We start from the raw sequence: 6,062 nt of genomic DNA on the forward strand, positions 1-6,062 counted from the left end.
GTTGGGCGCCATGTCGCGTGGGCTCTCATTATCTGAAATGAGACTACTGGATTTCTAGGCGGCAGGATCTATAACGGTGTGGGGGACTGAGTCTGACCCACATGTAAAGAAATATGTCACCCTAAATCCGGTTTTGCTCCGGCTAACTAGCAGTGCCTCATTTCTCCCACGGGGAAGAGATGATTGGGCAGCCGAGCGCATGACATCTTTGGAACTTCTCAGGGAAGTCGTGGTCACTCAGATCCAGACAAAACTCTCTCATTTACAATAGGATCTCATATACAAATGACAAAGACAGTATAAGTTTTATAATGCTTTAATAAAACGACTGTATTTTAGAGAATGAGGCATGAGCCGCGATAACCAGAACCATACAACACAGTAGGATTGAGATAGTTACCAGGAGAGTAAAACATAAAAATATAGCAATCATTGTGTATTAGAATTTCTACTCTCCCTCTGCTTCATTTATTTAGAGCACAGCATGTTAAGTGTCTAACTTGCCTATCGGTATCACTGCGGAGACATTAGTCTTCATACCTGAGCAAAGGCCTGTGATCTTGGTTCAGCATCTGCAACGAGGCAATCAGCATCTAGTTGTGGTTCCCTGGTAGGAATCTCCCTCTGGCGTGTATTGGGACAGAGAAGTTATTTTATAACCTATATGTCAAAGTGATCACCAAATACGCAGAAATACCAAGTCTAAACTTCAACCACGTCTATCGGCAATGTACCAGACCATATCCTTGACTGAAGCACAGAGTGAGTGTGTTATGAAGAACATCAGTGCTGAAGTATGCAAAACAGTGTGATATGAATAAAAAAACAACACTGTAGAACTGGCTATCTGAAAATAACAGTACTTAGAAAAATAAAAGCACGCAGAGCAAAGTGCACAGAGGCTCTAGGCTACTAGCAAATGAAATAAAATACATCCAGGGCAAAATGCACAAAGGCCTAATGCCCAAAGCTAACGCATAAAACCAACCATACTACAGTCTCAAAGCACTTATCCCACCGCTGCACAACCAATGTAGGAGGCTGGACTGGCTTGTAGTGAGTACAAAGGGGTACTTGCACCTTGCACCAGGCCCAGTTATCCCTTATTAGTGTATAGGGTGTCTAGCAGCTTAGGCTGATAGATAATGGTAGCTTAGCAGAGCAGCTTAGGCTGAACTAGGAGACGTGTGAAGCTACTACAGTACCACTAGTGTCACTTGCACAATATCATAAGAAAACACAATACACAGATATACTAAAAATAAAGGTACTTTATTTTTATGACAATATGCCAAAGTATCTCAGTGAGTACCCTCAGTATGAGGATAGCAATTATACACAAGTTATATGTACACAATACCAAAAATATGCAGTATAGTCTTAGAAAACAGTGCAAACAATGTATAGTTACAATAGGATGCAATGGGGACACATAGGGATAGGGGCAACACAAACCATATACTCCAAAAGTGGAATGTGAACCACGAATGGACCCCAAACCTATGTGACCTTGTAGAGGGTCGCTGGGACTATTAGAAAATAGTGAGAGTTAGGAAAATAGCCCTCCCCAAGACCCTGAAAAGTGAGTGCAAAGTGCACTAAAGTTCCCCAAAAGACAAAGAGTCGTGATAGAGGAATAATGCAGGAAAGACACCAACCAACAATGCAACAACTGTGGATTTCCAATCTAGGGTACCTGTGGAACAAGGAGACCAAGTCCAAAAGTCACAAGCAAGTCGGAGATGGGCAAATGCCCAGGAAATGCCAGCTGCGGGTGCAAAGAAGCTTCTACTGGACAGAAGAAGCTGCAGTTTCTGCAAGAACAAAAAGGGCTAGAGACTTCCCCTTTGGTGGACGGATCCCTCTTGCCTGGGAGAGTCGTGCAGAAGTGTTTTCCCGCCGAAAAAATGCCAACAAGCCTTGCTAGCTGCAAATCGTGCAATTAGCGTTTTCGGACGCTGCTGCGGCCCAGGAGGGACCAGGAGGTCGCAAATTGGACCAGCAGAGAGAGGAGACGTCGAGCAAGACAAGGAGCCCTCTCTGAAGCAGGTAGCACCCGGAAAAGTGCCAGAAACAGGCACTACGAGGATGCGTGAAACAGTGCTCGCCGAAGTTGCACAAAGGAGTCCCACGTCGCCGGAGACCAACTTAGAAAGTCGTGCAATGCAGGTTAGAGTGCCGGTGACCCAGGCTTGGCTGTGCATGAAGGATTTCCGCCGAAAGTGGACAGGGGCCGGAGTAGCTGCAAAAGTCGTGGTTCCCAGCAATGCAGCCCAGCGAGTTGAGGCAAGGACTTACCTCCACCAAACTTGGACTGAAGAGTCACTGGACTGTGGGGGTCACTTGGACAGAGTTGCTGGATTTGAGGGACCTCGCTCGTCGTGCTGAGAGGAGACCCAAGGGACCGGTAATGCAGCTTTTTGGTGCCTGCGGTTGCAGGGGGAAGATTCCGTCGACCCACGGGAGATTTCTTCGGAGCTTCTGGTGCAGAGAGGAGGCAGACTACCCCCACAGCATGCACCACCAGGAAAACAGTCGAGAAGGCGGCAGGATCAGCGTTACAGAGTTGCAGTAGTCGTCTTAGCTACTTTGTTGCAGTTTTGCAGGCTTCCAGCGCGGTCAGCAGTCGATTCCTTATCAGAAGGTGAAGAGAGAGATGCAGAGGAACTCTGATGAGCTCTTGCATTCGTTATCTAAAGTTTCCCCAGAGACAGAGACCCTAAATAGCCAGAAAAGAGGGTTTGGCTACCTAGGAGAGAGGATAGGCTACTAACACCTGAAGGAGCCTATCAGAAGGAGTCTCTGACGTCACCTGGTGGCACTGGCCACTCAGAGCAGTCCAGTGTGCCAGCAGCACCTCTGTTTCCAAGATGGCAGAGGTCTGGAGCACACTGGAGGAGCTCTGGACACCTCCCAGGGGAGGTGCAGGTCAGGGGAGTGGTCACTCCCCTTTCCTTTGTCCAGTTTCGCGCCAGAGCAGGGGCTAAGGGGTCCCTGAACTGGTGTAGACTGGCTTATGCAGAATTGGGCACATCTGTGCCCAAGAAAGCATTTCCAGAGGCTGGGGGAGGCTACTCCTCCCCTGCCTTCACACCATTTTCCAAAGGGAGAGGGTGTAACACCCTCTCTCAGAGGAAGTCCTTTGTTCTGCCATCCTGGGACAAGCCTGGCTTGACCCCACGGGGGCAGAAACCTGTCTGAGGGGTTGGCAGCAGCAGCAGCTGTAGTGAAACCCCAGGAAAGGCAGTTTGGCAGTACCAGGGTCTGTGCTACAGACCACTGGGATCATCGAATTGTGCCAACAATGCCAGGATGGCATAGAGGGGGCAATTCCATGATCTTAGACATGTTACATGGCCATATTCGGAGTTACCATTGTGAAGCTACATATAGGTATTGACCTATATGTAGTGCACGCGTGTAATGGTGTCCCCGCACTCACAAAGTTCAGGGAATTGGCCCTGAACAATGTGGGGGCACCTTGGCTAGTGCCAGGGTGCCCTCACACTAAGTAACTTTGCACCTAACCTTTACCAGGTAAAGGTTAGACATATAGGTGACTTATAAGTTACTTAAGTGCAGTGTAAAATGGCTGTGAAATAACGTGGACGTTATTTCACTCAGGCTGCAGTGGCAGGCCTGTGTAAGAATTGTCAGAGCTCCCTATGGGTGGCAAAAGAAATGCTGCAGCCCATAGGGATCTCTTGGAACCCCAATACCCTGGGTACCTCAGTACCATATACTAGGGAATTATAAGGGTGTTCCAGTAAGCCAATGTAAATTGGTAAAATTGGTCACTAGCCTGTTAGTGACAATTTGAAAGAAATGAGAGAGCATAACCACTGAGGTTCTGATTAGCAGAGCCTCAGTGAGACAGTTAGTCACTACACAGGTAACACATTCAGGCACACTTATGAGCACTGGGGCCCTGGAGAACAGGGTCCCAGTGACACATACAACTAAAACAACATATATACAGTGAAAAATGGGGGTAACATGCCAGGCAAGATGGTACTTTCCTACAAGCACCACGTCAGTCACGTCAGTCACGTCAGTCAAGATGAAATGCCTCATCTAACCACAATTAGCATCAGCATGTTGGACTTCATGCAAAACAATTTAGAACATCAATTTGGAAAACATCTAACTAAGGTCTCTAATCAAAAATACACAGCAGTTGGCACCTAGAAAGAAAAGGCAAATAAATGAATTTCAATAGCAACAACATAATTTACCCTCCTCGGAATAGGTCAGCCTACAGGATCAGTCTTCGTCTTCAGGACATCAGTTAGATCACCGTCAATCTATCTAGTCGAATGGCAGGGGACACTTCCCTCATAAGGAAGAAAGTGTAATGGGGCAGTGTATCGGTGAGGATGGTTTTGTCGAAGTCTCAAATCACCAAATAGAGTGACAGAGTTTCTGGATGCAATCGATATCATTCCCTACCTAATGCTCCCTAGTCTCTTGTGTAATGGGTTTTTATCCCTTTTTCGTAATACATTCCCCCAAAATTCTATTGGATAGTCACTACACCCCACTATCTGTAACCTATCAAATTATACATTAAGTAATGCATTTGTCATTCTACGATAATTTACATTCTTCTGATTGGTCTTCATAATTGACGTCTTTCGTAGGTGGCATATCCGGGGTTACTTCATTTTCTGGCACGTTCATCGGGTCAAGAGTTCTCTTTTCCGTGGTTCAGTATCCTTGAAAGTGTCCATATTTGTTGCAAAGCGTGCAACTTTATCCTAAAGCAACTAGCATGCGGATGAGAGTATAACAGTCAATGATCCAATAAGCGAAGAAAAAGAACAAATGATGGGTCATGGCCTTTTGCAAGTCAGCACACTGGAGAAACAGAAAAATATGCTTTAATTAGAGAGCTACACAGCTAGTTTTCGACTCACGCTAACTTAAGGCTGATGGATTCTAATAAAATGCAATTATCGTACGTATTAATATATTCAATTAGTCATAATTCAAGCAATTATTCCTTACAGTCGACATTAGTTTATGCATGTGAAAAAATTCACCACGTTTAAAATACGTTTCAATGAATAATATTAGCGTTGTTAATATAAGCATTTCACATCTAAAATAGGTAATGTTTAAACTACGCTCTCTCAGTCCCTCCTCTGATGACGCTCGTCATCACACAATCTTTCTCTTTGATTTTAATTTTTCACCTTGCGCATAATACGCATTTCAACATCTTGCCCCTTATGTGAGCTTTCCCATATTTCATTGAACATGCTCTCTCTTTCACTTTCTTCATTTCTTCTGGTTCTTTTAGTCCAATTTCTTTTCACTTTGTCATTGATTTTACATGCCCCCCATAATCCTAATAGACAAATTAAAACAATTAATAGACCAATCATAATTTTTGCAAGTACCCCATTCCAAATGTTGGTAAACCAGCTTCCCACTCGGGCAATTCCTTTCCCAAATTTCTCCCAAACACCAGGTTCTTTCAAATCCTTCAAATCTGTACTATCTCTGGTAAGGTTAGTAAGCATGCTTCTAATTTTCTTACTGTTATCTGGTATAAATGAGCAACAATGACGCTCATTAAGCATTTTGCAAACACCTCCACTCTTTGCTAAAAGAATGTCTAAAGCAAGCCGATTTTGAAGAGTCATAGCTCTTTCTGCAGCAAGTTCAGTATCCATCAGGAGTATAGCTCCTGTAAAATTTGTCAGCATGTTATCCACAATAGTAGACAACTTTTGAATTTCCATAGAATTTAAGATAACCCCCACTGATGGGATTATGGCTCCAAATATATCACCAATGACAGCCGCCACTGATTCTCGTTTTTGTCTAGGATGTTGTAATTCAGACGTTTTAGGTATTTGTTTCAAGTCATCAATCTGGTATATCTTTGGAAATACTATTCCCAAATAACATGTCCCATACCATCCCTTAGGGAGACGGTAATATGCATTCAGTCCACAAATATAATAGATTCCAGGGATTGCTGGATCTTGTCCATTTAACATAAAGCTCCATTTACTCTGAAACAAAAACACATGCCTACATTCACTCGTACCTAC

Source organism: Pleurodeles waltl, chromosome 6 (assembly GCF_031143425.1).
Source record: "Pleurodeles waltl isolate 20211129_DDA chromosome 6, aPleWal1.hap1.20221129, whole genome shotgun sequence".
In the NCBI taxonomy this organism is placed as follows: Eukaryota; Metazoa; Chordata; class Amphibia; order Caudata; family Salamandridae; genus Pleurodeles; species Pleurodeles waltl.